We start from the raw sequence: 17,289 nt of genomic DNA, 5'->3' as shown, positions 1-17,289 counted from the left end.
ATCCGGCTGACCCGGCAGTAACAATCGCAGAGGTGCTCCCTTTACCACCTAGCCGAACAATCGTGAACGTAGGGGTAAGCACAGGAGCCAGGCAACCCAGCTTGGCCAAAACTTAAGTCATATCGATGCATATAATGGTGAATAAAAGGTACATGCGAAAGTGTGACACATGTGTTGGGCATGAAGCCCATATAAATAAGCTTCTGTTTAAAGAAGCCCCTAGGTTTAATGAGCACGGATAGCGCGTCACTTTATGAGCCTTTAAAGGCTATAAGAGAGAGAGGGGAGAAGGAGAGAAATGTAAGACAGAAAGTATATAAAAAATGGACAGAGGAAGGAGACGAACACAGAGTCTGGCGCTAGGCATAGAATCTTCGGAGACGGGCTGCGTTCCATGGGTTCGGCTCAAGTCGATTATCCGATGCATCTCGCAGGCGGTACGCTCCACCAGTCAGGACTTGGTAAATTATGAAGGGACCTTCCCACTTGGGCTTGAGTTTGTCCTTTTTCTTGTCCAGCAGGCGTAGAACTAATTCGCCAATGTTGTAATTTTTGGCCCGTACTTCTCTGCTTTGGTATCTTCGAGCCTGCTGTTGATACAATGTGGAACGGGCTTTTGCCACGTCACGCTCTTCCTCCAAGGCATCCAAACTGTCCTGCCGATCGAGCTCGGCTTCTCTTTCTTCGTACATGCGCACTCGAGGTGAGTCATGAATTATGTCGCAGGGCAAAACTACCTCTACACCGTACACCATGACGAATGGTGTGTATCCGGTGGTGCGATTCGGCGTGGTCCGCAGCCCCCAGAGTACGGAGTCGAGCTCCTCTACCCAGTGTGTATTAGATTCCTTAAGGGACCGCACTAATCTAGGTTTGATGCCGCTCATGATAAGACCATTTGCATGTTCGACCTGGCCGTTAGTTTGTGGGTGATAGACAGAAGCATAATCGAGCTTGATGCCCATGTTTTTGCACTAGAGTTTTACCTCGTCGGCCGTAAAGTTCGTGTCGGTATCAGTGATGATGCTGTGGGGGGCGCTGTAACGGTGTACAACCCCGGATATAAAGTCTATCACCGGTCTGGATTCGGCCGTCTTAACAGGCTTGGCTTCTATCCATTTGGTGAACTTATCCACCATGACCAGTAAGTATTTTTTCTTGTGGATTCCGCCTTTAAGGGGTCCAACCATGTCAAGCCCCCAGACCGCGAAGGGCCAAGTGATGGGGATAGTTTGGAGGGCGGTGGGTGGCATATGGCTTTAGTTTGCAAAAAGCTGGCAACCGACGCATCGTTGGACTAAGTCCTGGGCGTCTGCCCGGGCCGTCGGCCAATAAAAGCCTATACGGAAGGCCTTGCTTATAAGGGACCGAGCTGCAGCGTGATGACCGCCAAGTCCGGCATGAATTTCAGCCAGGAGGTTCCGCCCTTCCTCTTCGGAGATGCACCTTTGAAGGACTCCGGTAGTGCTTTTCTTATAAAGCTCTCCCTCATGGACTTTATAGGCTTTAGATCGCCGCACTATGCAGCGTGCCTCATTTTGGTCCTCGGGGAATTCCTGCCTAGTAAGGTAGGCGAGGAATGGTTCTGTCCACGGGGCGATGATGGTCATTATTACGTGGGCTGAAGGTGTTATTTCATTGGCAGAGCCTCCAATTATGTCAGAGTGTTCGGTGTCGGGCAGTGTGGTTGGGTCTGGACTGTTATTGCCGGGTTCCCCTTCCCATACTACGGATGGCTTGAACAACCTTTCCAAGAAGATGTTGGGGGGGACTACATCGCGTTCTGCGCCGATGCGTGCTAGGACATCTGTCGCCTGATTATTTTCCCGGGCTATATGGTGAAATTCGAGCCCTTCGAACCGAACTGACATTTTTAAGACGGAGTTGTGATAAGCTGCCATTTTTGGATCCTTGGCATCAAAGTCTCCATTTATTTGGGATATTGCGAGGTACGAGTCCCCGTGCACCTCTAGGCGTTGAATGCCCATGGATACTGCCATCCGGAGACCATGTAAAAGGGCCCCATATTCGGCTGCATTGTTGGAGTCTGCGTACATTATCTGGAGTACGTATTGAACTATGTCTCCTATGGGGGACGTCAAAACGATGCCAGCCCCTAGACCGGCCAACATTTTGGAGCCATCGAAGTGCATGACCCAGATTGAATATGTGCCGTACTCTTTAGGGAGTTCGGCCTCCGTCCATTCTGCGACGAAGTCGGCCAAAACTTGCGACTTGATAGCTCGCCGTGGCTTGTAAGTTATGTCGAACGGGAGGAGCTCAATGGCCCATTTTGCAATCCGGCCCGTCACGCCACGGTTGTTTATAATATCGTTAAGTGGCACTTCTGAGGCTACTGTTATTGAACACTCTTGAAAGTAGCGTCGCAGCTTCCGGGATGCCATAAATACCGCGTACGCAATCTTTTGATAATGCGGGTACCTTGACTTGCACGGAGTAAGGACAGTGGACACATAGTAGATCGGCTTTTGAAGGGGGGATTTGTGTCCGTCCGTTTCTCGTTCGACGACGAGCACTGCGCTTACGACCTGATGGGTTGCTGCAATGTATAATAGTATTGGTTCGCCAATATTTGGTGCGGCCAGGACTGGGTTTGTTGCCAAGATGGCTTTTATTTCGTCGAGTCCGGCCGTGGCTGCATCCGTCCACTCGAAGTGTTCGGTGCGCCGAAGGAGGCGGTAAAGGGGTAGTGCCTTTTCTCCCAAGCGGGAGATAAAGCGGCTTAGAGCCGCCACGCATCCGGTTAATTTTTGTATTTGTTTGAGGTCCTTCGGGATATCCAATTGTGACAGAGCTCGGATCTTGGCTGGATTTGCTTCAACTCCTCTACCGGATACAATGAAGCCCAAGAGCTTTCTGGCTGGAACGCCGAAAATGCATTTTTCCGGGTTGAGCTTGATGTCGTATGTTAGGAGGTTATCAAATGTTAGCCTCAAGTCGTCTACTAGAGATTCGACTTGTCTTGTTTTAACGACCACATCATCTACGTATGCCTCCACTATTTTGCCGATCTGGTTTGCTAGACATGTCTGAATCATGCGCTGATATGTTGCGCCGGCATTTTTGAGCCTGAAAGGCATTGTGTTGAAGCAGAATGGGCCGTATGGTGTGATGAATGCCGTTGCGGCTTGGTCCGACTCTGCCATCTTTATTTGATGGTAGCCGGAGTATGCGTCGAGGAAACACAATGAATCGTGTCCTGCGGTAGCGTCGATAATTTGATCGATGCGGGGGAGAGGGAAGGGATCCTTTGGGAAAGCCTTATTAAGGTCTTTAAAATCAACGCACAGGCGCCAGGATTTGTCCTTCTTTGGTACCATCACCAGGTTTGCTAGCCAGTCCGGGTGTTTTATATCTTTGATGAATCCGGCCTCCAATAGCTTGGCTAGTTCCTCTCCCATGGCCTGTCTCTTATGTTCGGAAAAACACCGAAGAGCATGTTTGACTGGCTTGAATCCTTTTAGGATATTTAAGCTGTGTTCGGCCAGCCTGCGTGGGATTCCTGGCATGTCTGAAGGGTGCCAGGCGAAAATGTCCCAGTTCTCTCGTAGGAACTCTCGCAGTGCGGCGTCTACATCAGGGTTTAATTGTGCCCCGATAGAAGCTGTTTTATTGGGGTCCGTTGGATGGACCTAGAATTTGACTATTTCGTCCGCCGGTTTAAAGGAGGTGGACTTGGATCTTTTGTCGAGTATCACATCGTCCCTATTCACCATGGAGCGCAGCACAGTCAGTTCCTCAGCCGCTAGGGCTTCGGATAGCGCCTCGAGGGCTAGTGCGGCTGTCTTGTTTTCGGCGCGGAGTGCTATGTCCGGATCACTAGCGAGAGTGATGATTCCGTTAGGCCCGGGCATCTTGAGCTTCATGTACCCGTAATGGGGTATTGCTTGGAAGATTGTAAACGCTTCCCGCCCTAGCAGAGCGTGATATCCACTACTGAACGGGGCCACTTGGAACGTGACCTCTTCGGACATGTAATTATCCGTTGTGCCGAACACCACATCTAGTTTGATTTTTCCTGTACAGCGCGCTTCCCGACTGGGGATTATTCCTCTAAAGGTTGTGCTGCTTCGCTCAATGCGGTTCCAGTCTATTTCCATTTTTTGAAGGGTTTCCTCATAAATGAGGTTCAATCCGCTGCCGCCATCCATGAGTACCTTGGTAAGACGAAAGCCGTCCACTATTGGACTGAGGACCAATGCGGCTGGTGCTCGGGCTGTTCGGAATTTAGGTTCATCACTGGCGTTAAAAGTAATAGTCGTGTCACTCCATGGGTTTATTGTTGCTACTTGGTAGACTTCGGCAAGGCTGCGGGGTGTTCTTTTTCGCGTATTATTTGATGCAAAAGTCTCGAAGACTGTTAATACCGTACTGGTGTCTCTGGGGTGGCATTCTGTGGCTTTTGGAATTAGAAGATCTTCGCCAATTTTTGCCAGCTGCCGGAGTATCCAACATGCTCTAAGGCTGTGAGTTGGTGTGGCGTCCTCTGCACTGTGAATTTTACAGGGTCCATTAAGCCATCCTTCCAGTACGGTTTCGTGCCCTATAGAGGGCTTTTGCTTTTTGGTATTGAACCCGGGTGTCTGGCGATGATGCACCCTTTTATTTCGGACTGGGTTTGTATTCAGGGCCGGATTGTCCCAAAATTTTATTTCGGTTTTCCAGGCGCTTTCCATCGCACAGTACTTTCGTACTATGGACGCCAAGTCAGCGAAGCGTGTAATATCACGGCGACTTATGGCGTTCAGGATTCCCTTGTCCGTGCAATTATTGCAGAAGAATGAAATTGCGTCTTCCTCGCGGCAGTCCTTTATCCTGTTCATAACCAGGAGGAATCTGGCCCAGTAATGATGTACTGTTTCTTCGGGCTCTTGCCTAATTTGGGATAGATCGCTTATGTACGGGTGGGTGGGTGGAATCAAATCCGAAACCTCATCCAATCTGAGACCCAGGGGCCAAGGAGTTTCCGAACTCGGAAGTTTGGATTCTTGGATGCTGTCCAATGAATCTAGCCCGTCGCCTGACTTTAAGTTCAAGTCTTGAGTGATGTCCTCCCCTCCGCGGGTATCCGGCTTGGAGGGATTGGGAATCCGGACATAGCTAGTCCTTAAGATAGATGAAGGGTCTGAAAGTGCGTTATATCGACCAGAGGGGGGTGAATAGGCGATTTTTATGGAAGTCTTCAAAACGTGGAAGTTATGAAGACAAACAGTAGAGATATGCCTATTACTATGCAGTGGAAGTTAGACTACACTAGGCAAGCCATGGTTAAGTATCAACAGAGTGAAAGCACAGTGACAAATAGCTGTAGTGTAATAAGGATCAGGTAGGAAGATACTATGAAGCCAAACAGATCATACACTCACGTTGTGAAGACAAAAGATAGAACAGACACGCAATGACTTCACAATGAGTGATCAGTAAGTAAAAGGAAGTGAAGATGAAACCAGTGACTCGTTGAAGACAATGATGTGTTGGACCAGTTCCAGTTGCTGTGACAACTGTACGTATGGTTGGAGCGGCTAGGTATTTAAACCTTAGGACACACAGTCCCGGACACCCAGTCCTGAACACGCAGCTCAGGACACCAAGTCCTCACCGTATTCTCCTTGAGCTAAGGTCACATAGTCCTCGCCCAATCACTCTGGTAAGTCTTCAAGGTAGACTCCCAAACCTTCACAGACTTCGTTCACTGGCAATCCACAATGTCTCTTGGATGCTCTGAACGTAACGCCTAACCGTCTGGGGGATGCACAGTCCTCAAGTGTAATAAGTCTTCAGATCACACAGACAAGAAGACTTAAGTGATGCCCAATTCTCTCTGGCTCTGGTGGTTAGGGCTTTATCCTAGCAAGGAATTCTCTCTCAAAGGCTTCGAGGTGGGTTGCTCTCAAACGACAAAAGCCGTACTCTCAATCTGAGCAGCCAACCGTTTATGGTTGTAGGGGGTGGGCTATTTATAGCCACTTGGCAACCCGACCTGATTTGTCCGAAATGACCCTGGGTCACTAAGGAACTGACACGTGTCTCAACGGTCAGATTTCAAACTCTCATGGCAACTTTACTTGGGCTACAAGCAAAGCTGACTTGTCCGGCTCTGGACAAGATTCGCTCTCATTGTCTTCACTCGAAGACATAGGTTTTTGGTTTAGGCATCACTTCAGTCATTCTAACTGGTTCTCCTGGACCCCACTTAACAGTACGGTGGTTCCTATGACTCAACACAAAAGAAAAAGAACTACGAAAGATCTAAGTCTTCGAGCTCCATAGGCTTCATATCGCGTCTTCTTTTGTCATAGTCTTCAATGTGAATATCTTCATATACCACCATTGACTTCAATGTCTTCATACATTTTTAGGGGTCATCTCTGGTAGTAAAACCGAATCAATGAGGGACTTCTACCTGTGTTATCCTGCAATTCTCACAAACACATTAGTCCCTCAACTAGGTTTGTCGTCAATACTCCAAAACCAACTAGGGGTGGCACTAGATGCACTTACAGGGTCGCCGCACTGTCCCTCTACCACGGCAACGTGATGGGTGACCTGGGGAGAGTTAATCTCTCTTAGATCGGGTTTAGGCCCAATCTGGTCGTAATTCGTAGCGACTCCCAGGGCGGCGATGCGATCCAAGAGCTCGTTTAGGGAAGAGAGCTCCATTGGATCTAGCTGCTCGGCGAATTCCGAGCTGACGTGAAGATTGCTTTCGATGACCCGAGAGGTCATCATCGGCGCAGCAGCCGAACATGCGGTCATAAGGAAACCACCTAGCCGGAGAGTTTGGCCGACAGCCAAAGCTCCCTTAGCAACGGTGCCTTCTTTAAAGACGGGATGAGGCATCCTTCCTGATGGCGACGGCACAGAGGAACTCTCAATGAAAGCACCAATGTCGGTGTCAAAACCGGCGGATCTCGGATAGGGGGTCCCGAACTGTGCGTCTAGGCGGATGATAACAGGAGGCAGGGGACACAATGTTTTACCCAGGTTCGGGCCCTCTTGATGGAGGTAAAACCCTACGTCCTGCTTGATTAATATTGATGATATGGGTAGTACAAGAGTAGATCTACCACGAGATCAAAGAGGTTAAACCCTAGAAGCTAGCCTATGGTATGATTGTATATCTCTACGGACTAAAACCCTCCGGTTTATATAGACACCGAAGAGGGCTAGGGTTACACAGAGTCGGTTACAATGGTAGGAGATCTACATATCCGTATCGCCAAGCTTGCCTTCCACGCCAAGGAAAGTCCCTTCCGGACACGGGACAAAGTCTTCAATCTTATATCTTCATAGCCCAGGAGTTCGGCCGAAGGTATAGTCCGGCTATCCGGACACCCCCTAATCCAGGACTCCTTCAGTGGTACTTTCTCATGATTGGTTGCTGCTATTTTCGACGATTATTATCACATGGCTCGCGATTTATCACAAGTCCATTACGAGCATTGTCATAGAGAAGGAGATTTTGTAGCGCATGAACTGGCGAGGATTGCTAGATTTTCTCCACCTGGTACTTGGTTTGATGAGGCACCTAGTGCCATTGCCTCTATGATTGTAACTGATGCGACTTTGATTACCACTTAATAAAGGGGTTTTGAATTTTAAAAAAAAAACGGCGGATGGCTTTTGTGTAGTCCTTAATTAGGTATGGTCATAAGTTTTGAAGACCTTCCGTGCAAAAATATCTCATGAAATCGAATCTTATTAACCACACAATAAATTATTAACAATTCTTCTATACATACTATTGAGGATGCACAATCAGACGTGTATGTTTTCTCAGTTGTCCAGGAAGTTCATCGCTTCCTCTTGAGCGCCAACTGTTAACAAAAAGACAATGCAATACAAGATCAATGCCACCTTGAGAATATGGGAGTGGGAGACATCCAGGAGTGAATGCCTATAATGATGAGGTTTTTTTTTTACTCTGTAGTATGCTTACTCGGCGTTGCAATGCTTATTGACTACAGTCCAGTGCATAACATCTTGTGCAATTGAGATATAACTAGCTGATACCCGCGCGGCGGCACGCCGCGCCTTGCTTATTGGCAGTGACATATGTTGTTGTATAGTAAGTAAATATTCCTATGTTGATGATTTTTTTTCTGAAAAAGAGTTTGGCACATTTAGTTCGGTATTCATTTTTTTTTAATGGGAAGGTGATCAAAGGAAGGGAGAAAATATTGGTTGGCCGTTTTGATCGATGTGATAAATGGAAATATTTATAGTTTTGGCTCTCTTGCCCTTTAAACTTGGGCGGAGTGTATGCATGTTATATGATACATATGTGGATCAAGTCCTTATACATGAGGTTTGATGTGTGGATCAAGCTCGAAACATGTGTTATCGATGCACATGTGTTACATATTCATGTGAAGGATGATGCTACGATTTGTGTAGCTTTTGGTACAATGGGTTTCCTTTCTATAGATATTGTTCGATCTCCAATGTTCTAGCCTAAGGGAGATGGTGCTAAAAATAGGGATTCGTTGTGTCTGCGGCATTGCATTGTTTCTGTATATTGTTTTTTATGTGGACTAAAATAATCACAACCTTGGAGCTATACGGATGCTATGAATAGAGTGCAATACATAAAGGAAAAAAGTAGATTTTATTTCCTATGGCGATAGAGTAGATGTTCTACAGTGTTCTAGTTTTCCCTCCGTGATAAAGTAGTAATTAACTTACCAAATTATCGACTTGGTTGTGTGTTAGTGTTGGGCCAGTATATGGATTGCAGGATCATTGGTAGCTGGGTCTTGCGGGTACATGTGATACAATCAAATACCCGTCGGTAAGTCCTGACTATGTATACTATGGTCCAAACAGTAGAACAGTAAATAATTATAAATTTTAAAAATATGTACGATAATTTCGTGTGTATCCTTTGATATCAATTAAGGGGAAACACAACAATATATAAAGAAGTTGAAGATGGCAAAGAAGTAGATGTATTACAATCATGTAAATGCATGGTTACAAACAGATCGATAAACATTGGCACACCTCTAATAAAAACTACTTAGCAGCTGCCAATATGATATTCCATTTTTCTAGAAAATAAAAAAGAATACATGTGAGTTGAAAATATTATGGCTCATTATAGAATTTCCATGAGCAATAGGAGATGAGTAGGGAAAACTACAAAGCTCAGAAGTCAACAGTGGCAGACAAGAGAGATGTCTAATAGTGATTAATTTAGTCAAACAAAAGATAAATAGCATATTACGAAACAATGAAGATAACCTTTCAGAGAGAGATTTTTTGCCAATCCACAAACTAATCATGATTTTGAAAGTACCCAGCAGTCGGAAGAGTGTGTCGCGATTCGCGAACCTGAAGAAACAGACTTTTAGTTATCCGTTAGCAACTAAACTAAGAAATACACACATGATGTAACCTACACTTGCATAAATTTGGATCTAGACACTATATCTATTTTATATGCACGCTCTTTAAATATAAGGAAGACCCAAGAACTTAAATATAAGGAAGACCCAAGAGCACAACCCCGAATATTTTTCATGTCTCTGAACAACCAACATCATATTCCTAGTGTAGAAGAACATTCGTCAGTTAAGCAAGCACGTAACTATCGGACCAAGGAGCAACGCCAGGATGGTGTATAACTAATGAGGCTACTTCACAAAAGTAATTTTGAAAGGAACCTGTTAGGATATACATCGAGGAAAAGAAGTTATCATCTGACTAAGATTCTAAGTGAACTCCATCCTTCCACATATCTAGTACTGTATTATAGTGCGCCCCAACACACCCAACTCCACTAAAAGCCGACCAGGGAAAACTATATATATTAAAGCATTGCAACAACAGTATGATATCTTCAATTTTGATATGGTGCACTGTAGAAACTCCTTCAATCAATTCAAAGAGAGCAGTGTGTTGAGTTAAAATAGACAACATGTCCTGCTTCAATCAATTGATTAGAGAATACAGTTATCATACAAAAATAAGAAACCAGAAAATGGCTCCCAGCTTCAATCAATTGATTAGAGAATACAGTTATCGTACAAAAATAAGAAACGGAAAACGGCTCCCAGCTTGGGTATCAGTTCTGAATTCTGATTCTACTCATCTCTCATGAATTTCGTTCTAATTCACGCATTAGCTTGGATAAGATTTTGCACGAATCATTCTATTAAACACACTTACCATATGCACATGAGTCACTGAACTTGATACAGTTTGATGCTAGCAAACTTGCCAAACAAAAAAATGGTCCTCTCCTTTCTGTTTAGTCCTAACATCAAACATCTTGAGGCGTGAGCCTCTATTTTCTAATCTCTTTATTCACCCATGACAAAAATCTAACACTTCAAGCAAAACAAAGGAGCAGTGAAGGACACAGCTATGATGAGAAATCACGAGTCAATTGTGGATAACTTTGATGTACGTAGAAGTAGAATGCTCAGCAGAACATAAGTTCAAATTTGTTCCATCCAGCAGAGCCAACATCATTTCCTTTGCCTGCAAGATGATTAGCACGGTAAGAAATATTCATAATAAGTTGTAGATAAGTGCAGGAGCTGCAAGGGTGATTATGGATGAGTCATGAAGTGAAATTGCATGGATAGATAAATCGAGTGACCAACATTCTGTACACATGAACATGCAGTATATCTAGTGAACACAATGGTAGGTTTACAAATCAGTTTCTTTCCACATATCCTTACCTGAAAGCAAAAGGTGCAGATACTCACATGTTATTGGCCTCCACATCAGTCCAATGAATTAACTGAATCTAGTTTCTCGCGTTTGAAAACAAAAAACAAAAGCAGGACAGTCCGTGTCTTCTCAAGGAGATGTAATGTAGAAATTAGTAAAGATACAAGAGTTATTCACTACCTCGCACTGGGATAGAACATGTATACTCATATGTCTTTTCCTTGCACATCAATTATATAATTGTAGATCCTAATTTCTTAAAAAGGAACATGGCAAGTAGAGTGGGGCGATTTTGTCCGAGAGAGATCTAACGTGGGAATTAGTCAAGATGGATGGATACTTACTGTCTTTTGCTGCAAGAAGATGCTCGAAGCTGCAGCATATGGACCGTGAGCGGCAGTGAGCAAAATTGATGGCCGAAAATGCTAGTGCTCGGCAACAGCAAAGAAGTGGAGAAGTGCAGGTGGAGGCGGCTATAATGATGGAGGTCCTACTTAGATAGGAAAATAAGTACCTGCTTGCAATCAAATAGATACAAAAATAAGCAGTTGCTTGCATTCAAATATAAATAGAGGCATTCAACTGCTACATTCCCACTCCTCGAGTATTTCTTGCAGAAGAAAATCAAAACGAAGTTGCCAAAATCATCAAATCATTGTGGCAGTATGTTCTACAAAAATCAAAAGGGGAAATCTGTATGTGAAACAACTGAAGAAATCCACATCCATGTCTTATGGAAAATTTGTAGTGTTCCTGGAATTAGAACCATATAGTTTCCTATGTTTGTGGACTTGCATTTGTAACCTCATGTGAAATCAAATACGAACTCCTTTCATTGGAAAGTATAATGGGAAGATGAAGAATAAACACGACCCACCATAGTATGTTAGAGAATAAACCAATTTATGTACTTCTTATATAAAAGCATGCACATATTGTAGTGGAACACGAACCTGTAGGCAGTTATATAGATCTTGAGGACTCTACAAAGTAATTAGTGGGTGTCAAGGCTCTTGGATTCAAATACACGTTTCTCCTCTTTTTTCCCTTGATGTACACATGTAGTACGTCCTCCATACCATTCAGGTTCGTAACCTCTTCCTTGCAAGATTTTCGTTTACACAAAATCATGCCTGCAAGAAAAATTACTCAAATACCAATTGCAATGCTAATAAGAACATGAAGAAACGGCTACAACTTGGTGGAACGACTACGTGAAACTGAGATATAGAGATTGAGAGAAATCAAAATTGATTCAAAGTTACAAGCCAACCATTGAATCCATGGAGAAGGTTGAAGAACCCAAACTCGTCGGGCTGAGCTTCCCGGCAAACCCAGCAAACCGGCATGTGAGCGTCTTCCCGTCTTCCATATGGCACGGCACCCCTACAGCGTCCAGCGGAGAAGCGCAAAACTGGGTGGCTGCTGTGAGCAAACAACACCACGACATGCTGCGCCGCTGCTGCCGTCAAAGCTGCCACACACCTCGTCGACAAGTTGCTCACCGGTGCTCCTAGCTAGTCCTGCTGCAGTGTGGCCTTGAAAACACGGTACAGCTGAGAGAGAATGCAGGGAGCACCTGATCGATTAGGGAAATGGCTCCATAGCACCGGCCAAAGAACCTCGCTTAGGTTGTGGATCCTGCCCCCGGTGGACGATTAGGGATGGAGGAGATGCAGGGGACGGAAGGTAGAGGAGGGGCCGGGCCTTGAGGCGCATGCGCTCCGAGATGGGCAGGTCGTCCCACTGCAGCGCCACCCGCAGGCCAGCATGGCGGCCCGAAGCCGATTTTCTTGACGCGCTCCAGCAGCGCGGCGGCAGCAGCCGCGGCCGGCGGCGGGGCAGCACACCTGTGAGTATGTGGACGGGCTTCACGAGCTGCGCGTGGTGGCGTCACCATCCTCGAGGAGGATGTTGGCCATGGCAGCGATGTGGAAATTTGGGATGCAGAGGGAGAAAGCAGCGGAGGTGGGGAGGAAGCCGACGGCCATGGAGCCTTCTTATAGGATCGTACAGCGGTGAAATTTTTCGGAGGAGAGTACGGAAAGGATCGAGGAGGATCAAATTGAACCGACGTAGGCTAAACCTGAAAATCATCGACACGTACGCAGATCTCGCAGCCGACCCGAAACTCTGCATGCAACCTGTCCACATACCAAAAATATCTACAGCCACTTTAATAAAAATAACTGCAACCGCCTATTACATGGATATGCATGCAAACTGACAGGAAACAGCAAACTTGACGTGGTCATATGCATGCAGAAGATCAACTATAATCGCTGGATCCATCCCCAACTGTACCCTCCCAGGTCCCCCAGTAAATAAGGTGGCAGCACCTCATTGGTCAAGTTTTCACCGATTGAAAAAAGTCAAAAAAAACCAGGTAAAAGAAACCTAGCCAGATTTAGTATATTTAAAATTTACTGAAATACCAAGTACCCACACCCCTATATCTCAATCTCCAGCTAAAAAATGTCCCTATGTTTTTTAAAAAGAAAAGTATACTTTTCGTCCCTCAATTCTTAGCGAAGTCTAGACTTGGTCCCTTAACTTCAAAACCGGACAATTTGCACTCTCAATTCTTAAAACTGGACAAGTTTCGTCCCTCACTCCAGTTTTGACAAGTCATCACGCCCACGTGGCAAGGTTTTATCTTTCCTTCCGTCTACTCTGGTATGGATATTTTGACAGACATTTGGCGTGCAATGTCTGGCGCTGCCAACGACCCGCACCGGGCCACGACGTTCATCACCACCAGTCTACCACCGGCAGAAACTCATGTGGCGTGTGTCGGGCATGCTGGTGCCCGCATCTGATTCGCCGCCCTTGCTCGGCTCAGTGCACGACTTGCCCTTTGCGTTCAAGTCCTGCGAAGTGGACAGGTCGCCGGGGGAGCAGCTAGGCGCAGCTGGACGTCGTCTCAGCTGCTGCTATCCTCACTGACAGAGTGCTCGCTGCAGCAACCTCGGGATAGTGCAGTGTTTAGCCATGTCATCCCGCGGTGGATCTGCGCGTCGGGGATGCCGAAGCTTGCAGCGCTCGTGGCCGGCTTCAGATGCGCCTGCACTGGAAGATACGGATGATGTGCAACAGGAGGAAGTGTTCGTTTCTTAGCCAGTTTAGCTGCATGTTTATTTTCCTCGTGCTGCATGTTTATTTTTCTCGTGCATGTGCACGCCGTGGGCATGATACATAGCTGCATGCGTGTGTGTACAGGTCCAGGTTGTGCGCTAGGCCACCGGACACACAGGCCTCCGAGCATGAGGTCCTTCTCGCCGTACTCGTGCTCACCGTTTGCTTTTGTCGCTGCCAACGACGGCGCTGTTGATGCCCCTAGGTCGCTCGAGCCTACACCACTGAGGCATTGTCCCATGCTCCAGATCTTGCACGCCAAGTGCTTGATAAGATGCCCACATGAGAGATAAATCAAAGGGAAGAAATAGATTGCCACATGGACTAGAACCAGTAAAAACCGCGCCAAGTCAGCATAAAAACAGCTTTGGTGTGATTGAAGGATGATACTTGTCCGGTTTCAAGAATTGAGGGTGCAAGTTGTCCGGTTTCAAGTTGAGGAACCAAATCTAGACTTCATTAAAAGTTGAGGGACGAGAAATATACTTTTCTGTTTTTCAAATGCCATGGTCAATTTCTTCCGGACAAAATTTTGAGATGTGGGCCTTTAAGTTTGTGTGACTTAAACTTGCCTTGCGGATAACCAGGAGAAATACTACGTAACAACACATATTTAAACATGCTTTCCGCGGTTGCGAGCATGTCATTTGTCGAATCTCCACCGAATGCAACCTCACATATGGCGTGCCTTCGACCACGCCTGCCTATGGCCATGGTCACATGATCCATCCTATTATAATGGTCGGACGGTGGATGGCTATATATGAAAAAGCCAAACAAACAAACAAAAAGGTCAAAATGTAGCAGGAGCTCTACTTTTTCTATTAAGTTGGAAAAGTTTTACATTTCCATTGAAGCCAAATAGAAAGAATAGCTCAAGAAAGTATGGAGGAAGTCAAGATACAACCCGGACTAGGACTTATAGGCTTCCAAAACGAATCTAGCTCATCTCTAATCATAGCCGCCAAGATCACCAGGAATGTTTTTTAGAGGTTCTTCAGTTCCCTCTTTCCACAAGTTCCAAGCACTATAGTAAAGGATGGGTTGCATGTTTGCTTGAAGCATGAGAGCGATTATTCCACATTATACTCCGCCAGGATCTAACTGAATTGGACTAAACAGCAAAGCCCACAGTTTGGTCATCAAAGACCATGTACATCTCCAAACATGAATGGGCAAGCAAGGAGAAGGTAGGCAGATGATTGGGGAACAAGCTCGCAAAGAAAGCAGGTACAGTTATGGAAACATCCTCTACAATGCAGCCGAAGATAATATTTGACTTTGGGCTTGGCCATAATCTCCCACAGTGTGTTCAACAGAGGCTCTCGAGTTCTGGCCATGAATTGAAAATCATAGGCCAAAGTTATTGTATAGAAGCACCGTCCGTCGTTAACTTCCTGTCAGGCTCATTACAAAGCTAAACACTCTACATATTCTCCCAAAGGAAGAGGAAGACAACAACAAGCACCTCAACAACTTTTCTTTTGAAATGATTGCGGTACAGGAGGCCCTCACATCGCTTTGTTTTTGAAATAATAAAAACTCTCACATTCTTAAGTGGCTATGTTGTACATCCACTCCTCTAACCAACGGAATTAATTATCTCATGACCATGCATCCAACGATTAACAACCTCCTTGATGTACATTTTTCTCCTAACAAGGGCAAAGAGGCCACATGCAATAACTTTGGGCACACCTCACAATGATTTCATCAATCAAACCAGAAGCTTGCCCCAAGCTCGATCTCACCAACACGTACTTTATTAGTTGGATATATAGTTTGATTGAAGAATAATCAAATCATAATACTTTCTCCTTAAGTATGTTTTAGTGAACAACAAATTGGTTCAGAGACTTCCGAAAATTTATTTAAAATCCTTTTACTAGCAAATAAAAAGACTAGTTCGAGGTATTTGCCTCTTTTTGTGGCTAGCTCTCTCTCTCTCTCTCTCTCTCTCTCTCTCTCTCTCTCTCATTATGGTCGTAAAGTAGGTGTCATGCAATACGTCAAAGTGTGCTTAGCATCTCCTCGCAACACAGAGAGGAATTTGATTTAGAACGCGCGTAGCAATTATTCACATGAGCTCACCTTGCACGGATATGAGGTTCAAGAAATGAGGACTATGATTGCAATGTCTAAGAAATGGGGATGAGCAGTCGCATGTGTATGTTTTCTCTATCAACGAGTTCATCATCTTTCTCTCGAGCCCCTGCCATTAGCAAAATACAATGCAATAAGATAGCAATGCACCCCCGATAAGAAAAGAAAAAAAATTACAGATCAATGCTACCTCGAGAATTTGGGAGTAGGTGACATCCAAGAATGAATGCTTCGTCAGATGCATCGACAATGTGCATGTCCTTGCCCTTGTTCAGCATCACAAAGTTCTTAGACTGCAGCCCCAAGGATGTTAGTTGTCCGCACTTGAGATAACATGCACTAAATGTAACTCATGTCTTGACGTCATAGCAAGTTTCTCGTGGAGAAAATGTTGAGATGTGTGTTTCTTTTGTTTGTCAGTCACGTGGGTAAAACATGGGTAACCAGACAGATAAGGAGCCCCGCGTCCGTCCAGACAAGTATGTCCGAATGTATGTTACTATTTAATGTGTCTTGTATCCGTCCTCGTACCTGTCCGGGCGTCTGTTTTCCTTGCAAACCGGAAGCAATCCAAAGGAGGGGGCTTTGCGAGCGTCTAGACTGCTGCCACGGGCGCGTCCAACACTCTGATCCACCCAAAACCATGTCCCGCGCTTTCTCTCATTCCCGCCCAAAGTGGTCAGCGCCACATTCATCCTTGGCCAGAGCAGCAACCTCTCACGGGAGTTGGCAATTAAGCGGCGCGCCGGTCGAGAGCATCGTCTGCGCAATGTCCCGGTGCACGCGGCTTCTGTCCGCATTTAAACGGCACCTATCCACCCAGCTCCCTTCATTAAGCATGCGCGGCTGCTGAGGAACTTACTCTAGCGCCTCCATGGGATGCCATCCGTCCGTCCATCTACCAAACGACATTAAACACCTCACCGCTTGGCCTGGCATCCGCTTGCTATTTAAACATGGTCAGGGTCGGCAACATATGCATCCCACCTTCGCTTCCCAATCTCATCTCTGCAACACACCCGTCGTGGCCTCGAGCTCCAATGCCTTGTGGTAGAGCCTGTCAAATGAACCGAAGAAGGAGCTCTCCGGCATTGATGTCGGCTAGCAGCCCTGCTGAGCCAGCCGAATACAAGTTGGCTTGTCGATGAACTCTCCGGAGGCTAGCGCTGCGGATGAGCCAATGGAAGAGGCGGCCACCGATGAGCTGGTGACACCGCCCATGCCGTTCCATGCCGACATCACCTTGGGTGAGGCGCGGGTGCACTACACCGACATGGTGTCGGAAGAGCGGGAGGTCGTGTTCCGATGGGCGCATGCCGACCAGAGGTACAACCTTAGCCTCCTCGA

At 46.0% G+C, this 17,289-nt stretch overlaps 1 long non-coding RNA gene across 1 annotated transcript; it reads right to left on the bottom strand.

Annotated features, from left to right (window-relative positions):
* Positions 1 to 10,153: 10,153 nt before the first annotated feature.
* Positions 10,154 to 12,723, bottom strand: LOC125508653 (uncharacterized). The gene is made up of 4 exons (XR_007283691.2): positions 11,978 to 12,723; positions 11,658 to 11,837; positions 11,049 to 11,218; positions 10,154 to 10,506 (listed from the first exon to the last, which is right to left on the bottom strand). It is a non-coding gene; the product is annotated as an uncharacterized LOC125508653 (long non-coding RNA).
* Between the last annotated feature and the right edge of the window lie 4,566 nt (positions 12,724 to 17,289).

This window comes from Triticum urartu, chromosome 7A (genome assembly GCF_056163025.1).
Source record: "Triticum urartu cultivar PI428250 chromosome 7A, HENAU_Tu73, whole genome shotgun sequence".
NCBI classification, from domain to species: Eukaryota; Viridiplantae; Streptophyta; class Magnoliopsida; order Poales; family Poaceae; genus Triticum; species Triticum urartu.
Note: the sequence above shows the minus strand (reverse complement) of the source record. Positions and strands in the feature narration are given on the sequence as shown.